The sequence below is a fragment of the Podarcis tiliguerta genome, assembly GCF_965153285.1.
Source record: "Podarcis tiliguerta genome assembly, chromosome: W".
NCBI lineage: Eukaryota > Metazoa > Chordata > Lepidosauria > Squamata > Lacertidae > Podarcis > Podarcis tiliguerta.
In genome coordinates, this window is record NC_139552.1 from 18,186,331 (window position 1) to 18,211,978 (window position 25,648).

General features: G+C 40.9%; 1 protein-coding gene and 1 long non-coding RNA gene across 2 annotated transcripts in view; one reads left to right on the plus strand and one right to left on the minus strand.

Moving 5' to 3' along the window:
- LOC310668798 (inositol polyphosphate 5-phosphatase OCRL-like) overlaps window positions 1–25,648 on the plus strand; it is a gene marked incomplete at its 3' end in the record, with an annotated part of 733,402 nt that overhangs the window by 691,486 nt on the left and 16,268 nt on the right.
- Window positions 10,918–25,419, minus strand: LOC310668877. The gene is made up of 4 exons (XR_014506861.1): window positions 25,354–25,419; window positions 21,145–25,245; window positions 19,258–20,375; window positions 10,918–12,592 (listed from the first exon to the last, which is right to left on the minus strand). It is a non-coding gene; the product is annotated as an uncharacterized lncRNA (long non-coding RNA).

A 25,648-nucleotide genomic window follows, 5' to 3' on the forward strand; every position in this document is an offset into this window, starting at 1 on the left:
CCTGAGGCGTATCCCTGACAAGGAGAGCATGAGCAAGAAGCAACCCCAATGACCCACACTATGCGCCAGCTCTTTGTGCCTTCCACACATCCACAGTCCGGACAGAGAGAGGGACTCATCTAGCACGTCCTGGCCAAGAGAGAGAAGGAATATGTCAACACCCAGAATTTCAGGTCAGATCATGCAAAAGTGCAAAGACCAGTGGAACCTGTATCAGAGTTGGGGCTGGAGAAAGCGACATCTACATGACAGCTTTATTGTTGGGTGCCAGGCAAAGTCTTCCACATGGAATTGAAAAGGAGCGACCACAAGCCCGTCAGCTCCCTCTTCCTCACAGGGGTAACACCTGCCCTGGCCAGGGCTATCGTCTAGTCAGGGTTTTTAGTTGCCTGCTATGTGGCACCTCCTCGAATCTGGGCAGGCCCTGACCAACAACCAGGCCCCTTTCCACAGAGTTCCTCCTTGGCCAATGACTTCTGTGGTACTTGGCTTGGAGCATTTGGCTTCAGCCCATTGGGTGCATCAGGCCTTTCTGCTCTTAACTCATACCCCCCCCCTTTAGTCCATAGCCCCAACAAATGTGCTCTGCCCCCCCCCCCCATAGGTGAAGGTTGTGGATGACCGATGGTACTGGAAAGTGTTTGAGGATATTGTTCAGTTGATGGACAGTGTAGCAGGACCGCCCCCCCCCTTCGTTACAATGTAATGCAGAAGCACCACACACACACACACGCCTCCCACCTCCCCGAGCCTGGAGATGTCCCTTCTAGAAGGGCATCCCCTAAAAGCCTTCCGTAAATAAGGAAGCGCTAGCTTGACAGCTCCGCACGGAACCCTTTTTATTTTCGTATATTTTCCCTTAGTGGATCGAAACACTCTACCTCGCCCTATCCTTATTATGGGTAGACCAACTGTCTGAACTCAGGGTCAATCGGCTGCCGTTTCAGCCAATCAGCGTTACCGAACAGCGCCCCTTGTGGCGGCCACGCAGGTACTGTGGGCAGCAGGCACCCTCTTCTCTATCTTTGACAGTTCTGAAATACAAAGTTTATGAGTCCAATTGACCGTGACTGATTTAATCAAAATGTTGCAAACCGCTTCCGGAAAGGCAAAAGTGCTTTGAACTTCTTTTTTTTAAAAAAAATAATATAATATTTATTGAATATTTTATCATTATGAAAGAAAAACAATAAAGAGCTTCCTGGTTGGCGCCATCGGCGAAAGGAGGAACTTCTCCGCACGGAGAAGTGCGCTCCTCAGAAATCGGGTCTGGCTGCCGCGGCGAAGGCAGAGACCCCTCAAAAATCACAGGCGGGAGAAGCCTGTGAGCCTGGGATCCGGCGGGCACCATTGCGCTCCCCCCAGAAGCAAGGGAAACCCCTTTTTTTTGGGATTTCCCTGTCGGAGTGGGGGGGGGTGTGGCACGGTGCTGAGGATCGATCGCTACTTCTGTGGAGTGAAGCCGCTAATCTTTCGTCGGAGTACGCTAACTTTTTCTTGGTAATTCGGAACATTTGACAGCAACAACCCGTGAGTAAAGCAGAATTTGGAACTTTTAAAAAGATAAATTGGTGAATTTGGCTACGATTGGGGGAGGTCAGAAACAGGAAGTCCGCCTTCCACTTTTTGTAAATAAGCGGAAACAAAGAGACTGAGCTAAAACTCTTGAAAATAATTAATTAACGGCTAAGTTCTAATATTGAAATTAACGAACCTCCCCCTTCCCTTGAAGGCAGGAGAAGAGGGGGAGAGTTTTTATTTGAGACTGAATAGACCTGCAAAGTGGTAGAGAAGGATTTAAAACTCCATCGTTCAGACTCTGGGATCGGGTTGCCATTGGAGTGCGTATCGGCTGCATTAGAAACGTTCTTTGACAGCCACTTAGATAAGAATGTAACATTGATTTGGACTGTCTCCCCTTGCTACAAAAAGACCAAAGAGACTGGAAATAGTTACAAATTAGTATTATTGTTGCAGTTAAGTTGTATAAAAGGGGGGGGGAGGACCAAGATAAATTCAGCCAATAACTTTGTCCCTCTAGAGGAAACTTTTGAAATTGCTACAACTGACAAGTGCTTTAAGTGGAAATTCCCCATTGTATGTTATGACTTCGGGACCGTGAGATCTAACCTTGAGCTGTGGAATTGTTATGGCAGATGGGAAAGGGAAATTAAGCACATCAACAACAAGGTCTGGGAAACAGTTGCGAAGAGCTTCAGTACCTGGATCTACAACTCCATCTGCCCTACCTCAACCCAAAGTAAAAGAAATGGCTACAGATGAAGGTGTGACTAATGATTTAAAAAAGATAAATGACTCTTTGGAACAACTTAGCAAGAAAGTTGATGCTACTAATCAAAAGGTGGATGATACAAATAAGAAAATTGATGAGAACGCGGAAAGACTGATTAGTTTGGAACAGAAAGCCAATAGTAACGCAGAATGTATTGAACAGCTGACTAAAGAATCTAATTTGACACAGCAAACGGCAGAGGAGGCAAGGGAAAAAGTTGCAGTTGTGGAAGCTAAACTAGACCAATTGGAGGCAGAAAGTGTCCCAGACCTGGCGAGACAACTGGAGGATCATAAATTAAAATTTTCCATGCTTGAGCTCAAGGACAAACAGGTTAATTTAAGGATCAGAGCGATACCCGAGGTCGAGAAAGACAACTTGGCAGACTTTCTCACGCAACAATTTGTAGTATTTTGGGAACTGAAACAAGAGGACTTCAGACTTGTGAGAGCCTTCAGGCTTGGAAGAGGAGGGAGGAAGGAGAAGAACAGAGTAAGAGATTGTCTGATCACCCTAAGAACCAAAGAGGAAAGAGACATAATTTTAAGTCAGCATTACAAGAAATCCTTGGTGATAGCGCAGTCAAGAGCGGAAATTTTCAAAGATATTCCGAAACATCTTTTGGACCTTAGGTCCAACTACGCTGGATTGGCTGCCTTGTTGAGAAGGAATCAAATTATTTTTAGGTGGGAATTCCCCCAAGGTCTCTCCTTCACCTTTAAAGGAAGGAAGATAAAAATAAGATCAGAAGAAGACAGAGATAAATTTTTGAATAAACACGAGAAAGATCTGCAGAAAGAACTTGGAAAAGTAGGCCCGACGAACACAACACCGACGGAAGAAGAGCAAGCACTTGGGGCAGTTGGAGGCAAGGAGAAAGTAACTACATAATGGCACTACAAATATTGAGCTGGAACATTAATGGCGCTAACTCTCCTGAGAAAAGGAAGAAGATCTTCCATTTACTTAAAAAGGAACATTTGGACTTGATTTGCTTGCAAGAAACATGTGACAAGGCTACACAGGAAGTTATTAATTAACAAAAGATTGGGCCAAGAATTTATCTCATCAGATAAAGTTAAGAAAAGAGGAGTAGTCCTATATGCAAAAGAGAGCCTATCACCAAAATTTATGTTTAAAGATGAACAAGGAAGAATTGTTGCAATTGAAATAAATTCACAGGGAGAGAAACTTTTGATAATAGGTATTTATGCGCCAAATGAAGGAAAATCGGATTTTTTTAAGAAGTTACATGAGACTCTTATGGACTATATGGAATACAATATGATTTTGTATGAACTTTTTTCGACATGACAGAGAATATGGATTTAGTGGACATTTGGAGAACTAAGAACCCTTTAGGAAGAGAGGGAACTTTCTTTTCTGAGGCCAAGATGACATGGACAAGAATTGACCAAATCTGGGTAACTAGAAGTCTGGTAGTTAAGACAAATAAGGTAGAAATCAGCCCTAAAACCTGTTCTGATCATAATGTGGTTAAGATGGAAATGAAACTGACGCCAACTGGTTCCTTTAGATGGAGAACGAATGATGCCCTGTTTTGAAGTGAGGAATTCGCCAAGAAGGCCCAAAAAACTCTGAGAGACTACTTTGAGATAAATATGAACACTACAGTGGAAAAAAGAGTTACCGTATTTTTCGCTCTATTGGACGCACCAGACCACAGGACGCACCTAGTTTTTAGAGGGGGAAATCAAGGAAAAAAATATTACCCCCCCCCAGCCCCAAAGAGCAACGGACAGGCTGCGCGCAGCCTGTCTGCTTCTCCCAGAGCTTCTCGGGGCTGCGGGGAAAGCCCAGGGGACCATCTGCCTGGCGTTCTTTAGCTGTGATCCCTACATTGTGAGGGGGCTGGGCTAGATGACCCTCGGGTGGCCCTCCCAACTCTATACATTCCTACAGTTCTGCAGCAGGAGATCCACAGCCACTTCACACAATGCCCACTCCCAATTTTCATCTGAGAGACATGTGGCTTCAGTGTCTAGGTAGGTACCCCCCCTACCTGCCACACTTCCCCCACCCCACTTAAGCTGAGGGAATTCCTGCCCAGAGAAGCTCCCAGGTGAGGCAAGGGTTAAGATCTACCTTTGGTAGATCTCTTGCAGCTGGAGAGGCAGGCAAGTCTAAAGAGGAAGCCAGGGCAGCAAACGGGATGGATCGCGCTCCCTGCCCTGGCTTCCTCTTTAGCCTTGCGAAGCCTCCCCCACCCCCCCACCCCCACTGGAGACGGGATGGATCGCGCTCGCTGCCCTGGCTTCCTCTTTAGACTTGCGAAGCCTCCCCCACCCCCCACCCCACCCCGCTGGAGAGGCGCGCAAGTCTAAAGAGGAAGCCAGGGCAGCGAACGGGATGGATTGCGCTCCCTGCCCTGGCTTCCTCTTTAGACTTGCGAAGCCTCCCCCACCCCCCCACCCCACCCCCGCTGGAGAGGCGCGCAAGTCTAAAGAGGAAGCCAGGGCAGCGAACGGGATGGATTGCGCTCCCTGCCCTGGCTTCCTCTTTAGACTTGCGAAGCCTCCCGCGGCTGGAGAGGTTGTGCAAGGCTTTTCTAGAGGAGGGAAAGGGACTGACTGGCGGTGTCAGTCCCTTCTCCCTCTTGGGGAAAAGCCCGCAAGAGCCGAGCGAAGCTTGTGTGGGGCTCTTGGGGGCTTTTCCTGCCTGCCTCCCCCCTGCATTCGCTCCATAGGACGCACAGACTTTTCCCCTTAGGAAAAGTGCGGCCTATGGTGCGAAAAGTACGGTATTTGGGATGCAAGTAAGGCGGTCATGAGAGGTTTTTTGATACAACAGAATGCAATTAAGAAAAGAACACAAAATGAGAAAAAAGACAAAATCCTGGAAAAAATAAAGGAAGGAGAGAAAATTGAGAGTGAAACCAAAGTCGCAATAGATTCTGAAAGAGATAAAATTATACCAAGTACAATACATGAAACTGATGAACTAGGAAATAGAGTGGAAGATTAGACAGATGAGACAAAAGACATTTGAATCGGCAAATAAGTGTGGGAAACTTTTGGCATGGCAATTGAAAAAAAGACAAAAACTTAATACAGTTACGAACTTGGAAGTGGATGGAAAGAATATACAGAATCCGGGGGAAATCAGAAGATGCTTCCAGAAGTATTTCAAACAACTGTATACGCAGGAGAAGCAGAAAGAAATGGACATTTATAGATTCTTGGAAGTAAATGGACTACAAAAAATCTCTCAGGAAAACAAGTTAATGTTGAATCTTAAAATTACAGAGCAGGAAGTAGAAGGGGCCATACAGAACATGCTGCTGGGCAAATCTCCAGGACCGGATGGATTGACTTCAAGATACTACAGAACTTTGAAAGAATTGTTAATACAACCTTTAAAAGAAGTGTGTAATGAAATATTGGAGGGGGGAAAGGCACCGGAGTCGTGGAAAGAGGCCTATATCACACTTATACCAAAAACAGAGACTGAAAAGACACAACTTAAGAACTACCGCCCCATATCACTGCTTAATGTGGATTACAAAATTTTTACAGACATATTGGCTAAAAGACTAAAAAAGGTATTAGCAGAGGTAATTCATAAAGATCAAGCGGGCTTTCTCCCAGGCAGACATTTGAAGGACAATACGAGGAACATAATTAACATTATTGAAAAATTACAGGAGAATATAAATACTAAAGCAGTTCTGATATTTGTGGATGCAGAAAAAGCCTTTGACAACATTTCTTGGAGTTTTATGAAAAAGAATTTACAGGGGATGGGGGTTGGTGAAAGCTTTGGAAATGGTATAGGTGCAATTTATACAGAACAGAAGGCCAAATTAATTGTGAACAATGTGGTGACGGAAGAATTTAAGATTGAGAAAGGAACGCGACAAGGGTGCCCAATCTCTCTCTCTTTTTTTTTTATAATATTTTATTAAATTTTACAAAAGACATAAATCAACAATAAACAAACAACCTCACAACAAAAAATAAAAAAGACAGAAAAATATACACTACAACACACAAACACACAAAGCAACAATATACAACAAAGAAAATAAGCATGTTAAAAACAATTTTTGTCTCCTTGTATTCTTTACATTAACTTATTTCTCCGACTTCCCCAGACCTTCCTTCTCTGTATTCCAAATCAAATATTCTGTCTGCAAATTCTTTCCCTCTAACATATTTTAATTTTCTGATACTCTTAAAGTCTAATAGATAGTTACATTTCCTTAAATCTATCAAGATATTAAATCTTTCTCTATTCACTTTTTCACTAATAACCATTCACCCTCAATCCGATGTCATCAAACGTTCATTGTTTTATAATATTTCTGTAAATAGTCTTTAAATTTTCTCCAGTCTTCCTTCACCGTCTCTTCTCCCTGGTCTCTGATTCTGCTGGTCATTTCTGCCAATTCCATGTAGTCGATACCTTTCATCTGCCATTCTTCCAGTGTGGGTAACTGTTGTGTCTTCCAATACTGTGCGATAAGTATCCTTGCTGCTGCTGTAGCATACATGAAAAATGTCCTATCCTTCTTATGCACCTGTTGGCTAACCATACCCAGGAGAAAGGCTTCTGGTTTCTTCGGGAATGTGTATTTAAACACTTTTTTCAGCTCATTATAAATCATCTCCCAGAATGCCTTTATCTTTGGGCATGTCCACCAAAGGTGAAAGAATGTACCTTCAACCTCTTTACATTTCCAGCATTTATTATCAGGTAAGTGATAGATTTTTGCAAGCTTGACTGGTGTCATGTACCACCTGTATATCATTTTCATAATATTCTCTCTTAAAGCATTAGATGCCGTAAATTTCATACCAGTGGTCCATAACCTTTCCCAGTCAGCGAACATTATGTTATGACCCAAGTCTTGGGCGCACTTAACCATCACTGATTTCACTTCCTCATCTTGTGTATTCCATTTTAACAGCAAGTTGTACATTCTTGACAAAATCTTGGTTTTGGGTTCTAGCAGTTCTGTTTCCAGTTTTGATTTTTCCACCTGGAAGCCAATTTTTCTATCCATTTTAAATGCCTCCATTATTTGATGATAATGAAGCCAATCTCAGACTTTACTTTTTAATTTATCAAAACTCTGTAATTTCAATTTGTCTCCGTCTTGTTCTAAAATCTCCCAATATTTTGGCCAGTTGGCCTCCATATTGAGTTTTTTTTAGTGCTTTTGCTTCCATTGGAGACAACCACCTTGGAGTCTTGTTTTCAAGCAAATCTTTATACCTCATCCAAACTTTGAACAATGCATTCCTAACAATGTGAATTTTAAACATTCTATGCACTTTAACCTTGTCATGCCATAGATATGCATGCCAACCAAAAGCGTTATTAAATCCTTCTAAATCCAAAATGTCTGTGTTTTCAAGAAGTAGCCATTCTTTTAGCCAGCAAAAAGCTGCTGCTTCATAGTAAAGTTTCAAGTCTGGCAGGGCGAAGCCTCCTCTTTCCTTTGCATCAGTTAATATTTTAAATTTTATCCTTGGCTTTTTGCCCTGCCAGACAAATCTAGATATGTCTTTTTGCCACTTCTTGAAACAGTCAGTTTTGTCTATAATCTGCAATGTCTGAAATAAAAACAACATTCTTGGCAATACATTCATCTTTATCACGGCAATACGACCCATTAGCGAGAGTTTCAAATTAGACCATATTTCTAGATCTTTCTTTATCTCCGACCAACATTTATCATAGTTATCTTTATATAGATTCCCATTTTTAGCAGTCATAATAATTCCCAAATATTTCGCTTTTTTCACTACTGTCAATCCTGTCTCATTCTGAAACCTTTCTTTCTCGATTTCTGTTAAGTTCTTTGTCAAAACCTTAGTTTTTGTTTTGTTTAATTTAAAACCTGCCAATCGACCGAACTCTTGAATCAGTTCTAAGACTCTTTTCACACTGGATTCTGGCTCCTGCAATGTCAAAACTAGGTCATCTGCAAATGCTCTTAATTTATATTGTTTAGCTCCGACCTGTATCCCTCTAACCAATTGGTCCTTTCTAATCATATTCAGCAACACCTCCAGGACTGATATAAAAAGCAAAGGGGAAATTGGGCAACCTTGTCGTGTTCCTTTCTCTATTCTGAACTCCTCAGTTATTACATTGTTTACAATTAATTTAGCTTTTTGTTCAGAATAGATTGCACCTATACCATTTTCAAATTCTTGGCCTACCCCCATACCTTGGAGATTCTTCTTCATAAAGCTCCAAGAAATATTGTCAAAGGCCTTCTCCGCATCCACGAATATCAAAACTGCTTTTGTATTTATTTTTTCCTCTAAAAATTCCAATATATCTATTATATTCCTCACATTGTCAGATAAATGTCTTCCTGGGAGAAAACCTGCTTGATCCTTATGAATCTCCTCTATTAATATTTTTTGCTGGCTGAAAGAATGGATGCTTCTTGAAAACACTGATGTTCTGGATTTGGAAGGCTTTAATAATGCATTTGGTTGGCATGCATATTTGTGGTATGATAAGGTTAAGGCCCACAGGGCCTTTAAGAATCATATTATTAGGAAAGCACTGTTTAACGTTTGGATAAGGTATAAGGGTTTGTTAGAAAGTTAAACCCCAAGATGGTTGTCACCAATGGAAGCGAAAGCATTGAAAAAACTCAATATGGAGGCCAAGTGGCCGAAATATTGTGAAATTTTGGAGCAAGAGGGAGACAGACTAAAACTGCAGAGCTTTGAAAAATTAAAAAATAGAGAGATTGGCTCCATTATTATCAAATAATGGAGGCATATAAGTCGGACAAAAAATTAGGCTTCCAGGTGGAAAAATCAAAGTTGGAAACAGAATTGTTAGAACCCAAGGTTAAAAATTTGTCAAGAATGTATAACTTGCTGTTGAAATGGAATACCCAAGATGAAATGGTGAAATCTGTTATGATTAAATGGGCACAGGATGTCGGACACAACATTATGATGGTTGACTGGGAACAGTTATAGAACACCGGTATGAAATTTACGGCATGTAATGCCTTAAAGGAGAATTTAATGAAAATGATGTCTAGGTGGTACTTAACACCAGTCAAGCTTGCAAAAATTTACCATTTGTCCGACAATAGATGCTGGAAATGTAAAGAAGTGGAAGGTACTTTCTTTCATCTTTGGTGGATGTGCCAAAGGATTAAGACCTTCTGGGAAATGATATATAATGAAATGAAAAGGGTATTTAAATATACCTTTCTGAAGAAACCAGAGGCCTTTCTCCTGGGCATGGTCGGCCAATTGGTGTTAAAGAAAGACAGAACCTTTTTTATGTATGCTACAACAGTAGCAAGAATACTCATCGCAAAGTATTGGAAGACACAAGAGCTACCCACCTGGGAAGAATGGCAGATGAAACTGATGGACTACATGGAAATGGCGGAAATGACTGGCAGAATCCGAGACCAGGGAGAAGAGTCGATGGAGGAAGATTGGAAAATTAATATTGCAAAATTAATGAATGTTAGAAGAATATTGGAATGAAATTATAAGGTTTTAGCAGAAGTGTTATTAAGAATTATATGAATATTAATTGTGAATGGGATAAAGTGGAAAATTCAAAGTTAAAATGTGTTAGGATAAATTACAGAACAAAAATTGAAGAAGAGGGAAAGGATTCGTTGAACCAGCAATTTGAACTAGAATACAAAAAAGGGAGGTGTGAGGAAGTCGAGGAAATAAGCAAATGAAAGATATAGATATAAAATTTGGATGTGTGTTTAAATGTTTTTGTTTTCTTTTTTATGTTGTATTGTTGTATTGTTCTTTTTATTGTTGATGTATTGTTTGCTGAAGTGCTTTGAACTACAAGGACAGTATTATTCATAAATTCAGCATAAATCAGCCGTATATCGGATTTTTGCCGGATCACTTTTATTCTGCTTCGTATTACAAGGACTATCAAGGTGGGGGGGCTGATACCAGTCAGCCATAATCCCTTGACCGAGCAGGCACGTACTCTGCAGCTCTACCCAGTTGACATGGCAACCTTGATAGTCATCTTGATGGGCTCAGACAGAAGACTATCATGGACACAACGAACTGCATACACTAGTGTACTCAACACAGACTATGACAAAGGGAGAGGGAGAACAAGATGGCGACGGAGATAGCAGCATAGTCAGGTTCGCCTGCCTTCAATTAAGATTTTAAGTAGTTTTTATAGCCTTCCTGGACTCTAATTTTACAGTTTTAATGATTTATTGGCTGCCTTATCACCTCACCACTGCCCCTGTTTTTCTTAGCTAACGTTTTATTGTTTTATTGTTTTACTGGCGACATTGATAAACTGCTGTTTCTCTAAATGCCTCGCTGAAGAGAGGGACAAAAGGCTGGAGGGAACCCCACTTCATTTTTATCTGTAACCTCTGGTACTTCGGCCCATTCCACTTGTTAGCGGGGACAAGGCAGGTCATTTTTAGGAAAGGAAAAGAACCATTTTGCTGGGCTCTGGGAATCTGTAGCCTTGTTAGTCTTTACCGATGGAGAACGCCGAGAAACAAGGAGCGGCTGAAACTGAAGTTGCTGTGCCTGCTGTTGCCTGCCTTTTCCGGCTGCTGCTTTCCCCCTTAAGAGCTGCTGTTTGCCAGCCCGAGCCCTTTCTTCTCCTATCTCGGATGCCTTCCCACTGAGCTAGGAGGGCGACACGGCCTAGAAAGGCGCCGCTGACGCCGCCGCGGCCTCCACCGCCACGGCAAAGGAGCTCAGCAAATTGGTCTCAATTACCTGCCTACCTTGGAAGTAGTCCCGCGGAGAACCCTCCTGCAACACCCGACGGAGCCAATGAACCGAGGTGAGATTTTTACCAACTTGACCTTTACAAGATAAATAATGGTGACGACCAGGAGTGGCTGTAGAACACCAGGCTTTTATCTGAGTGATCTAAAACCTCTCTCTAAAAGAGCTACCCTAAAGGGAGCTCAAACAAAAAGCACTCGGCCCTTTAAGAATAGGGGTAAAGTCAAGCCGAGTGAGAATCAGCAGGAAACTGAAACTTCTCCCTCCTGCACTGAAGGGCCGGCTGTGCAGAGAGAGGATTGTGTAGAAGAATGCCACAACAAAGGGCAAATAAAGCCCAAAGTAAACCCAAACATAATTGGTACAGTCACCGAAGTACTCCCAAAACAGAGACTTAAATCCCAAGCTTCTCCTGAACCATCCTGAGTCCGAGAAGTGGAAGAATTAATGTTAAAACAAATTGCAGAGATGTCTTTGGGAAACCCTAAAACATCAAGAGACTCCTGCTTCCAATTTGAGACAAATGAGGATGAGGATTTATCAGTTATCAAATGGCTTGTGCTTTTAACTGAGGATATCGAAAATATAAAATCTCATCTGGCCACCTGTACAAAAATCCTCACTATAATGATGGACACTTGCAAAACTCTCTGTAGGGAATCCAGCGGGGTGACTGTAGAATTGGAAAGTAATAACAACTTCCTTCCTACCACCTGTAAAAACAGATCACCAAGGAAGGCCAAGAGATCTTGTAAGGCTACTGCCTTGAAAAGGAGGCCCGTAAGGGTAAAAAAGAGCAGAAATGTTAAAAAATTTAAGGCAGTGCTTTACAAAAAAATGGATTTTAAAAAGCTCTTTAATCTTCTCAAGAGTATCCCAATAACCGAGACCAGTGGGAACACTGAGAAACTTCTAACCAGGAAATCTTCTAAGCAAGAACGTTCTACAAACCCTTGCCCTGACGCTGCGATGGATTGCTTGGAACCCTTAACACCCACCCCAACACCTAACTCCAAGCAAGACATTTTGATCCAAGATCCATGGTCTTACATTCTATCTGTTGATGAAACCAATCCCTCTAAGAAGAGAAATCTGACAAATCTAACAAATAAAAACTGGAATCTGGTGTTGTACCGAAATAAACTCGTTTTATCAAATAACCCTAAACCCCCAGGACTCCTGTCACAAGAAGAGCGTAAAGCCCAACTATTGAACCTTTTAAAGATTTATATGCCGGATATACTTAATAACCCTACTGATCTGGCCCAAGTGGAATATCTATACTTCAACGGATTCCTTGCCAGAGCGGTGGTCTCATTCTATGAGGGGAGACTGGCAAAACTAGTGTACAAATGTAGAGAACATCTGGAGACGAGTGGTATAAGAATCTCAAGGTACTTTAAGAATGAAGCACCTCCAATTCCACTTATCCCCCATATTGTAAATTTGCCAAAAACCCAACACGAGATTGATCAACACGTTCTAATTGATATAAACTCTGCGGAGGACATCTCCAAACATCCTACTGGTCTGGTTGCCAAGGACTCTCTTTATATATATATATATATATATATATATATAAATTTTTTTATTTTTTTCAATGCAAAATCATAACAAAAATTACAAACATTGAATCCAAAAAAAGACTATACAAACAAACAAAACGGAACATACAAAAAAAAAAAAAACAGAAAAAAAGGGGAACAAAACAGAACCAAACGAAAACGAAAAAGCACACATTTACAGGGGGGAAAAAACATATCACTACGTACATTTACACATATTGACTTCCTTCCTTTGTTCTAAAACCTCAGTAAATTTACTCTTACTGTATTGTTGTGTCTGGTTGAATTACTTTCATCTTTATACTTTTTTATATATATATACACCATTTCCCCCTCCCTTTAACCCTGTAAAGCATCATTCATTACATACCAATATACTTACTCCAGAACAATGTTTTTTCATATACTCTTTTGCACAACCCCATTCTTTTAATAATTTCTGGTCCGATTGTCCCCTTATAAATGCTGTGAGTCTTGCCAGATTTATGTATTCACAAAATTTAATTTGCCAATCTTTCACTGATGGAATTTTCCTCCCTTTCCAGTTTTTTGCTATAAGCATCCTGGCAGCTGTTGTTGCATAAAGGAATACTTTCCTTTGATTTTCGGGAATATCGTTTGTAATTAAGCCTAAAAGGAATGCCTCTGGTTTTTTACTGAAAGATATTTTAAACATCTTTTTGAGTTCTTCGTAAATTTCGTTCCAGAATTGTTTAATAGGTCGGCATTCCCACCACATGTGAAACATTGTTCCTATTTCTTTTTTACATCTCCAACAGGTATTCGAATTTAATTTATAAATTTTAGCCAATTTTACCGGAGTTAAGTACCATTGGTACACCATTTTCATAAAGTTTTCTCTTATTGTGTAACATGCCGTGAACTTAATATCATGTTTCCATAATTTCTCCCATTGTTCTAGCCGAATCACATATCCTATATCACATGCCCATTTGATCATAACTTCTTTTACTTCTTCATCCTTTAATTCCCATTCTAATAAGAAATTATACATTTTGGATATATATTTTTTTTGAGTTTTGTAATAATACTTTTTGTAATTTTGATTCATCTTTTTCAAATCCTATTGTTTTATCCTGATTGAATATTTGTGCAATTTGGTGATATTGAAACCATGTAGTACAGTATTGGGTCACCTCTTCATATGGTCTTAATTTTAATTGCCCCTGTTCTTCCTTTAGGAGCTGCTGGTATGTCGCCATTTTTCCTACAGTATTCTTCTTTTTAACAGATGTTACTTCTAACGGTGAGACCCACCATGGGGTTTTCGGTTCTAACAACCTTCTATATCTCACCCAGACCTTGTATAATGCATTTCTAATTACATGGTTCAGGAATTCTTTATGTACTGCCACTTTATTATAAATTAGATAGGCATGCCAACCATATCTGTTGTTCCATCCCTCCAAATCCAAAATGTCACTGTTATCCAATTTGATCCAATCCTTGATCCAAGTAAAGCATGCCGCATCATGATATAGTCTCAGGTCTGGGAGTCCAAAACCTCCCCTCTCTTTTATGTCGGTTAGTAATTTATATTTGATCCGTGGCTTTTTGCCTTGCCATATAAACTTTGTTAGGTCCGTTTTCCATTTTTTAAAACAATCATCTTTACCTATTATGGGAATCATTTGAAAAAGGAACAAGAGTTTTGGTAAAATATTCATTTTAATAGCCGAAATTCTACCCCAGAGTGTTAAATTCAATCTTGTCCAAGTTTCCATTTCTCTTTTTGTTTCTTCCCAGTTTTTTTTTATAATTATCTTCAAACAAATTTATATTTTTCATTGTTATTTGTATTCCTAGATATTTCACTTTTTTTACAATTTGTAATCCAAATTTTTCTACCAGTTCCTTTTTCTCTTGATCTCCCATGTTTTTTACCATTAGTTTCGTTTTTTCTTTATTCAAAGCAAAACCTGAGACCCTTCCAAAGTTTCCCATTTTTTCTAGAGCCTTTGCTATGCTTTCCTTTGGGTTTTCCACCATTAAGACTAAATCATCTGCAAATGCCCTTATTTTGTATATTTTCTCTCCTAGGGATATTCCATTTATTTCTTGATCCAGTCTGATTTCTTGATTTAGTATTTCCAAAACCAAAATGAATAATAACGGTGAAAGTGGGCACCCTTGTCTGGTGCCCTTCTGTATTTTAAAATAATCAGTTGTGTCATTATTTATTATTATATTTGCTTCTTGTTGTTCATAAATTGCTTTTAGCCCTCTTGTAATTTGGTCCCCCATGTCCATCTGGTCTAATAATATTTTTAGAAATTTCCATGATACTTTGTCAAACGCCTTTTCCGCGTCCACAAAAACAAAGGCTACCTTCTTACTCGGTTTCATGTCTAAATACTCGATCATATCAATCACTGTTCTTATATTATCACTCATTTTCCTGCCCAGCAAGAACCCTGCCTGCTCTTTATTTATGCAATCCTGCAAAACTGTCTTTAATCGCGTTGCCAATATTTGTGCGTAGATCTTATAATCATTATTTAGTAATGATATTGGTCTATAATTGGTTATAAACTCTTTATTTCGTCCTTGTTTTGGGATTACTACTATGTGAGCCTGTTTCCAGGTGTTGGGAATCTTCCCGTCTTCTAGTATTCTATTTAAGAGTGTCTTCATAGGTGATAATAATGGTTCCTCTAATTTTTTGTAATGTATTGCAGTAAGTCCATCTGGACCTGGGGATTTTCCCAGTTTCATCTTAATTATCGCTTGATGAAGCTCTGTCGTGGTTATTGGGGAGTTTAGATCTTGAATCTTTTCTTTCTTAATTTTAGGTATATCCTTTCCATATAAATACTTTTTTATTTCATCCTCTGTCTCATTTCCTGCTTTATATAGCTTGTTATAATATTTTATAAAGCACTTTTTAACTTCTTCAGGATTATCTAAAGTTCTCCCTGCTTCCAGTATTTTATCAATCAGTTTTTCCTTTTGTCTTTTTTTCAATTGCCAGGCTAGCATCTTTCCGGGTTTATTTGCAAATTCGAACGACCTTTGTTTCATCCATTTAATATTATCCTCAATTTCACTATTTAATATTGCTGAAGCCTGGGTTTGTAATATTTTTAGTTTTTGGTTTATTAGTTCATTTTTTGGTTGTTTTGTTAATAATTTTTCATTTATTCCTATTTCTTTCCTTATTTGTTCTAGTTTTTGCTCTCTGATTCTTTTCCTTATTGCACTTTGTTGTATGTAAAAGCCTCTTATGAAAGCTTTACTTGCATCCCATATTGTCCTGATGTCTGTATCCTGTTCTTTATTTAATTCAAAAAATTCTTTCATTAGTTCTTGCGCTTTTTTCACAATCTTTTCGTCATTTAATATTCTTTCATTAAGTCTTCATCTTTTGTTAGTTTTCTTGTGTTCCTTTAATTCTAATGTGACTGGGTTGTGATCTGTAATAATTTTGGTCTGTATTTCTGCTTTTTAAATTTTAGTTGTTAAATTATTTGATACCCATATGCTGTCAATTCTGCCGGCTGATTTTTTTACTTCCGAGAAATGTGTATACTGTCTTTCTCCTGGGTTTTTATATCTCCATGTGTCAATCAAATTTAAGTTTTCTACCATCTGAAAGAAGGTATCTGGGAGTCTGCCTTTTTTTGATTTTCTTTCCCTCTCTGTCCTATCTAATTCTATTGATGTGACACCATTTAGGTCTCCCATCAGAATAATTTCCTCTTCTATAAATTCCAGTAAATTAGCTTCTACTTTCCTGAAAAATTCTGTTTTGTTTCCATTCGGTGCATAAACTCCTACTATAATTAAATGTTCTTTACCTTTTGTTATTTTTACCCCTAATAATCTACCTTCATCATCCTTAAAGATTTTTTTTGCGTCTAGTTTAGGGTTCACATAGATCACAATTCCCCTTTTCTTTTTCACATCTGAGGATATAAATTCTTGACCCAATCTCTTGTTTTCTAAAACCCTTCTGTGATTTCTAGTCACATGGGTCTCCTGCAAGCATATGATATCCCATTGTTCTTTCCTCAATACATGTCCTATTTTATTTCTCTTCCTCTTATCATTTAAACCGTTAACATTCCAAGATATAATTTTTAGGTTCATTAATCTTTATTTATTATCTACAAAGGTTTCATTGAGTGAATAAAAGAAAAAAAGAAAAAGAAAAAGACTCACAAATTTTTAGAATTTTGATATTATGTTTCTTCCAATCCCCCCCCCCCCCTTGATACCCACTTGTCTCTCTATGCTTCTTATGGTGTCTGCGTAGCTTCCTCTCGGTCCAGTGTCGGATCTCCAGTTAGTTCTTTTTTATACTTCCTCCAGAATTTTCCCAGCTCGTCTAATGATCTAAAAGTTTTTCTTCTGTCCTTGTATGTGAAGGTGATGCCCTCAGGGAATTCCCACCGGAATCTAATCGAATTCTTCTTGAGTGCTTCTGTTACTGTCTTATAGTTCTGCCTTTTCTTCAAAATTCTTTTTGGAATTTCCTTGAATATTTTGATAGGCCTATCTTCTATTATTAACTTTGCTTGTCCTTTTTGATGTAATATTTTGTCCTTTAAAAGTCTTGAATTGAAAAAGATTAAGCAATCTCCTGGCCCTTTATAAGTGTCCGATCTTTCTGATTTGATCCTGAAGATTTTATCAATATCCAATAGCATCTCTTCTACTTCTACTCCCAACCAATTTGCAATCTCCTGTGATAGATTCTCTTGAATTTTTTCATCATAAGTTTGCAGTACGCCACGGAAGCGGAGGACCATCTCCTTCTGACGCATCTCCATCAATGATAAATCATCTAACAGCTCTTCATGGGCTCTCTTTAAGTCGTTAATTTCTTCCTTCGTTGACTCTTGTGACTTTTTAATGTCCTTATTTTCCATTTGCAATTTCTTCGTCATTTCCTCTTGTTTGATGGATTTACTCTTAAGTTCTTGTACAGATTTATCCAGTTCTTCATTTTTAAGTGAGAGGTCGCTTATTTGTGTTGTTAAGTCTATTATTAGCTTTGAGTTTTGTTGGATGTTACCAGCTAATATGTCCAGCTTATCATTCAGGCTCTTTTCCATCCCCATTATAAGATCTTTTATGTCAGCATTGGGGTCTGTTTCAGCTGTTGATTGTCTTCTCACTTGTAGACCCGACCCAGATGTCAGTATAGTTTGGTATTTTTTAGAAGCCATAATTGTCTTCTTCCCTTTAGTTCTGATCTAGATGTCTTTATTTCAGTCAAGAGTATATATATTCCTAAAACTTTGAAAATGCTCTGTTTATAGTCTATGATTTGGTCCTTTTATTCCATCTGTTGGGATTGAAAGTCAGTTAAGATTCCAGTGGTTTCCACTATATCATTACCAGTTCATCTCAAATATTAAAAATAAAATAAAATAATAATATATCAAAGTTTTAATATAAATTTAGTTAAATATTTTGTTTTATTTTAATTATTTTGGCAGTTGTCAGAGAAAAATTCCTTCACAGTACTTAACATCCGTCTTAAGAACTTATTTTCTAGAAGCTGAACTTGGTATTTCAGGTATCCTTTCATGTATAGCTAATTTTCTTTATGGTTATGCTTCAAACCTGTGTCTTAGCAGCGTTTTTTTAAATTGTGGGAGTAATTTTATTTTCCGCCACCTAGGTGGCAGGATTTTCCAATTTACTTGTGAGGTGATCCTTCTTGTTTTGTTTCTCTGTCCTCTCTTTGTTGCAGTGACTGTTTCCGCCACTATTCTTCTTCCGGCTTTTTCCCTTCTGAGGGCAATGACTCACACTTTCCCCCCCCCCCAGCGCCATTTTCGCCAACTGCTCTCTTCCTTATTACCGTCTTTCCCCTTCTTTTTCCTCCTTCTTTCTCTCCCTCCGTTTATCTCTTCTTCTTCCCTTTCACTTCCTTATCTTAATCCTTATCTTCCCACCGCTGCCTGGTCTTTAAATCTTTTCCATTCCTTCTCTTTTCCACTGTCTCCTCCACGTTCCTCCCCCTCCTTTTTCTTTTCCACTCACCCTTTGTTTAACGCTGATCACCTTCTCAATGGCCACTGCTTTGTTGTCTCCGCTGCTGCTTGTTATTTCAGCTCCTTGTGTCTCTCAACAGAACGTCCCCCTGTAGAAGCAGGTACTCAGTATGTCTCAATTTTTATTTTCTGCCTCTTTACAAGGCTTATTTTCCACAACTTGATAAGTCTCAGAACGCTGAAGCTCCTCTCTCCATTAGCTTTACTGTCCTTTATAGTATTAAGTTAGTCCGTGCTCCTTTTATTTTAATTTAAGCCAGCGTTTTTGCCTTCCTGCTTCAGGAGTACTCTTGATTTTACAGTTTTTAGTTTGGAGCAGCCTGGTGCTTTCTCATTCGGGTCTAAAGGGCGTCTCACGGTCGGGCGTGCGATCTTTCTGCGCTGAGTTCTTCCACCTTCCTCCACTTTTTGTGCCGGAACGGCAGAAAACCCCTTTATGCGCTGCTTGGATCTGTTTTCCTCAGTCTGGAACCTCCTCTCAGACCTCTTCAGGGTTTGCGTCGCCCTCGCTTCCCCGTCTTTTTAGCCCCGTAACCGTGATTGGGAGCGCTCTTACTGCAGCAAAGCGCTTTCCCTGACCCGACGCTGAGCGCACCACACCAGGAAGTCCTGTCAAGGACTCTCAAAGGTTGGACTTCCTTGGGCCCAGGTATGCGGAGAATCAGGGAATCGACCTCGATAGCTTTGATAATAAATTACTCCACTCTTATAGCGTTCTCCCGCAAGAAGTTCATAAAGAAATACTTCATAAAATTGATACCCTTTACTTCTGCCTGACAAAAGTGACGGAGGAACAGCTGAGATTACCTAAACAAAATATGCTTGATAGAGACTGTGGTTCAGATTCTGTCCCACGCTTATACCACCAAGAACTGGATCTGTGGGTTGGGAAGGCACCCACCCCTACCAGCCAACTGGTTATTGCGGAGATGAATCCACTCTTCCATACTCTGGAGGCGGAAACCCCATCACCAGACCCATCTATCATGCACCCCATCTCTGAGGCAAATATGACTACAACATCTGCCTGGGACAAAATGAGGGAACTTAACGAATCTGAATTAGGCTCTCCATGTAAAGTGCCCCATATGGGTCCACTTACTTGTAATTTTATTAACCCACTCTCTTCTAATGTGTGCAAGTTGAATAAATCCATAGATACCACTGAACCGGTAACAGAACCAGCTGAACCAGACCAACAAATGAGAGACGACTCCATTTTATTTTTAGCCCCGAAGAATGATCTGGTTGAAGACCCGACAGGTCGTATTAACAAAATTATTCAAACAACTAATGATCACTCAACTAGTGGCACGATACCTGTTGACTTAATTTCACTCTCTCTAAGTAATACCCCCCTAATTCTACCATCTGGCTCTGAAAAGTCGACTATCTTAGGCCAAACATCTGCCTTTAGCGAGACGAGTGGCACGACTTTACAGCCAAACCACCCCAATAAATCTAAACAGTTGGGATGTATAGCACGATTGCCACCTTCTCAAAGGAAAATTACTGATTTTTTTGAAGCTGAAACTCCCCCAAAGTTAGAATCCCATTCCCACATGACCTGACTACCTAACGACCAACCCAGCCACCCTTCGGTGTCATTTTTATGCTGGAATATTGCGGGATGGAGGGGGAAGAAATCTGATCCAGACTTCTTAAAATTTGTTAATTTATTCCAAGTAATTCTCCTACAAGAAACTTGGGAAGAGGAGGTGATTGACATAAATGGATACTGTCAGAGCTGGCTCCTGGTCCCAGCTCACAGAGGACCAACGCTAGCCGGTAGTAATGTACAAAAGTCTTTATTGAAGTACAGTTTCCATTTTCAAGCCGCAGCGCCCCAGCTCTACGTCTAGGGTTTAGACCGGCGAAGCTCCATCTGAATCTCCGCCCCCTGTACACCAGTTTAAGACTCTAGCCTTACTCCACCTCTTCCGTCTCTCCTTTCTCCTCTGGGTCCTGCTACCCTCCGGGGTCCCTTCCTTCCTGGACTCTTCTGAGGCTGACGATGACCCCCCTGACTCCTCCCGCTCTTTCCGGCGGGCTTTGGGACCTGGCTCCCTATCCGGGCTGCCGACTGTGCCGCCCTCCTGCACATTTGAACTTGGCGCGCGCGCCCAGCCTTCAACCTTCCTCTCAACCGTTTCCTCGCTCCCCGATGGAGGCGTGGCCAGTCCTGCCTCATGTCCTCCCGCTGGCAGCGCGCCGCCTGATCCCGATGCCTGGGACTCCTCCCCCCTACTGCACTCTGGTGTGGACGCTGGTCCGGATTTCCAACTGCTGCTCTCTGAGTCCCCTCTGGCCCCTTCTTCCTGGGGTGTCCCCCTGGGCACCCCCCTTGCCCTGACCATGGGAGCCCCTTTCTGTGAATCTTCCGATTCACTGGAAAGACTCAGAGACCTCGGACCGCTGTCATCGCTGACATTTCCTTCGGATTCCTCCCCCTCGCTCTCCATTTCCTCCCTTTCCTGTGCCTCTGCTCCTGAACCCCTGACAGATACGATACTATTTTGCTTCCAGCTAGCCCCTCTCTTAAAGGTGGGCACCCTAGGGGAGGTCTGGTAATAGCCATTTCCCTCAAATTGCAAGCAAAACTTACACTTGTCAAATCTTCCTCTCCTTACGCGATTACAGGATTGATTTCAGGAGGGAAATTTGAATTACTGGTAACAAATGTTTATTTCCCCCCTGGGGGGCAGGTAGTGGACCTCCATTCCAAATGGGAAACACTTGAAGAACACCTAACTCACTGTTATACTAAGTTCCCAAACATTTCAGCAGTCATGGGAGGTGATTTTAATGCTCGTACAGCTGCAAACTGGGAAGCGCTAGGCAAGACCAAATGGTGGGTCATACCTGTTCACCAGAACTTGGATTTCTCCCCCCATATAGAGAGAAAATCGAAAGATAATAGGGTTAACGAAGCGGGAACCCTTCTTTATCAGCTGATTTTACGTTTGAATTTGATAATTTTAAACGGAAATTGTCCCCCGGATATTCCGGGTGAGTTTACTCATTTGAGCACACTTACAAATAGTGTTCTCGATTATTTTATTGTTTCTAGAGATTTATTCCCAAGTTTTTCTTATTTTAAAATAGAAAACGTCCAAATGAGCGACCATCTCCCCTTGAGTGCCAAGCTTTCCCTAGACTGGCAGTCTATCAAGTCTAGACACCCCATATATATGGGAATAAATACTGCAGAACAAGTGAGAGGAATAAAATGGTCAGTAACTCAAGCCCAAAAATATATGGAATTCTTCCAACAAGAGAAAATTCAAACTCATGTTGTTTTAGATTTAGATCTGTATGGGCATGAACAAATTATTAATTTATTCTCTTTGCTTATAGAAGATCTTATGTCCTTTTTTACAGTACCAGCCATCCAAGTAAATCGGGCCCATTTTAAGACCGGTGCCCCCTGGTTTAACTTAAAATGCAAACAAGCTAGACGACATCTCTGTGCCATTTACAATGAATATAAATCTTCTGGTGCCCTAGTATTACCTAGGAATTACCAACAAGCAAAAACAGCATATAAGCAAGCCCAGAGAATGACTAAGCAAGAGTGGCAACAAAATCGCTGGCAGGCGCTAATAGTCGCCTCTAGTTCATGTAGCTCACGGCAATTTTGGCAATTGGTTAAGGAGATATCCCTTAACAATAATTCCTGCTCCAGTCTGGGAATCCTTTTTAAGGAAATATTTTGCGTCACCAGATTCTAATACCAACGCTCTTGATGATGTATTTGACCATCTCCCCATCTGGCCTCCTACTGACCCCGATGAAATCTTGAATCTAATCTCTAAACTTAAAATTGGTAAAGCCCCTGGGCCAGATTTGGTTCCGGCGGAAGCCATAAAACTACATTCCGACTGGTGGGCAAAAATCCTGGCTGTTACTTTTGATGCTATTAATGCAACTGGAAGGGTGCCAAAAATATGGAAGGACGCTATTATAATTCCAATATATAAAAAAGGCTCCCCAGACGATCCGGAGAATTATAGGAATATTAGTTTACTGTCAATAGTTGGAAAGATATACGCATGTTTTCTGCTGAATAGACTTACCCACTGGGCTGAAGAAAAGAAACCGATAGGCCCCGAGCAAGCAGGATTCAGACCGAACCAGTCAACTACGGACCATGTTTTAGTCTTGCACCATCTAGCCCGGAAATATTCCTCTTCAAACCGAGGCCAACTTTGTGCGGCTTTTATCGACCTTAAGGCTGCATTTGACAGCATCCCCAGAAGGTTACTCTGGGAAAAGTTGGCCCGATGGGGAATTGATAGAAGACTTTTATGGTTAATAATCCAGCTGCATGAGGGGTCGGCTGCTAGGGTGAGAATAACCCCAGCCAGCGATCTCACAAACTCTGTGCCCATCAACAGAGGAGTCCGGCAAGGATGTATCCTAGCTCCTTTTCAATTTATTCATTAGTGACATGAGGATACCATTGGCTGAATCTCAGGAAATCACCCATGCCCCCCGCCTCGCAAATTATCGTTGCCCACTATTACTCTATGCTGATGATGCTGTGATTTTATCCTTCTCAAGAATTTGCCTCAGGAGAGCATTAAAATTCTTTGTTTCATATTGTAAAACAAATTCCCTCACTATAAATCAATCTAAATCAAAAGTACTAATCTTCTCAAAAAGTCGGAAATCCTATAAGTGGCAATTAGATGGAAAACCTATTGAACAGGTCTATAAATTTCAATACCTGGGAGTTTTTCTCCAATATAATCTGGGTTGGAAGGCCCATATTGCACATATTTTAAACAAGGCCAAGGCCCTATCCTTTGCGCTTTTGCGTTTTTTCTTTTCGGACGGGGCTCTTCATGTTTCATCTGCCCTGAAAGTATTCAAAGCTAAAGTAATTGGAACATTGGCATATGCTGTTCCTTTATGGGGGACCGCAGTAAACTTGATGCCCTTGGAGGTAATTCAAAATCAATTTCTAAGACGACTGCTAAAACTTCCTCAGTGCGTTAGTAACGCAGCTATTCGCTTAGAATTAAAAACTACATCTTTAGAAAATACTCTGTGGAGGCACAGCCTTTGTTACTGGTTGTCCTTAAGGCATAGGCTCCCGAATCTGTATTTGATCCAATGCCTCTGGAGAGATAATTTTCTCGTCCTAGGGGCAAAAGAGATCCATTCTAAAGTAGTGACCTATGGATTGTCTCCATCAGAATTATTGGAATTGGACCTAGCCACAGCAAAAAAAACCCTCACTCAAAAACTTGAGGAGATTGACCTACAACAAAACACCACTTTGGGTAGTGGCACTTGCTCACCATTAAATCTTGGCATAGTGCCCTCACAGCAGATACCATCTTATTTGACTTCTTTGTCTGTAGCGGCCCACAGATATGCCTTTATTAAGGCAAGATTTAACGCCTTTCCTTCCAATGTCTTGAATAATAGATTTTCCAATGGTCGGATCTCAGCGGTGTGTGCATGTGATAATAGATCTATAGAATCTTTACAACATATACTATTCTGTTGTTCACTACATTCAGTTTCTCGGATCAGATTTTTGTCCCCTTTATTATTGGAAATCTCAGGTGACTCCTTGGAAACACAGCTAATGCATTTATTCTGATCCGAGTAGGTCCCTTTCTGTTGCCAGATTTCTGATAACAGTATTAGCCTATAAAAGGAAAAATGGATTACTCTATGATTATTGATTTTGCCTAAATAATATTGATTTATACTGATAATTTGACATTTTAAGCGCTATATTGTTCTTATTTTAATGGAATTTAGAAACCTACGGTCTGAGATGTACTTGATTTTAACGTAATTTAATTTATTAATTTTATCTTGTTATACCTGTGTTGCTGTATGATGTATTGAATATGGGTCTATGGCCGTAATAAACTATCTATCTATCTATGACAAAGGGACCGTGACCGGATTCCCCTCAGGGGGCAGGAAACTGCGCCTTTCCCTTTGTTTCCCGAAAATGACTCATGGGGAGGAAGAGAAGGGGCTCCGGCCAGGTGTCAGGATACTCAGATTACCTGTGCAACCCCTCCCCTGACTCCTCTTGTTTTTAATGTAGTCATGATGTAAATATGATGTATTTCTAGGGGTGTAACTTAGGGGATTAGGAGCTAATAAAAGTTGGGGTCTTCTTTTGTTCTGGGCTTCCATCTTGCTTCACCTTGTGGGCGGTGGGAGTCCTGTCGCGACAGTCTTTCTTTAATAAAGACCGAGCCTACAGGCTGCTGATTTGCTCCAAATTGCTCTGGTTGGTGTCTTGATTTCTGCCCAAGGGAGCCCTCGGATTCTCCGGTAACAGTTTTGGCGACCACGAAGGGACACTTGGTTCTCCTGTAAAGGTGAGAGGGGAGATAGAGGGGATCGGGCAACCTTAGCCTGGGGATCCCTTTTTCCTCTCCCTGCCTCCTCTTTGCGGGCGGTAATCAATCGTCACCAAAAGCCCAACCAGGGGGAGCAAAGGCAAGGTCAAGCCGGCTAAAGAGAAGGGATCCCGGGATCCACGAGGGACATCTACGAACGTGAGTATGGTTTGAAGTAAATACATTGGGAGGGGGGTGGAAAAGCAACGTCCCCACGACAGCTGGACTTTTCTTCCTTCTATCTCTGACGTTACCCCTCGGATTCGACCAGGAACGTCCTAATCTCTCCTTCTCTCCCCCGTTTTCCCTCTCGGAGTTTGGCCGGGGAAACCGTGGAACTTTTGTTGTTTTCTGACGTTACCCCTCGGAGTCGACCAGGAACGTCCTGATCTCTCTCTCCTTCTCTCCCCCGTTTTCCCTCTCGGAGTTTGGCCGGGGAAAGCGCAGAACTTTGTTATTTCTCTGACGTCTTCCCTCGGAGTCGTCCGGAGGCGTCCTTGCAAATCTCTCTCTCTCTCTCTCTCTCTCCCTCCCTCCCTCCCTCCCCCTGTCTATGCAAATGAAGCCGCCCCTCCTGCTCAGCGACCCTTGTTGGAGATGACCCGTGTACGTGAGAACGCAAGGTCATTTGCTT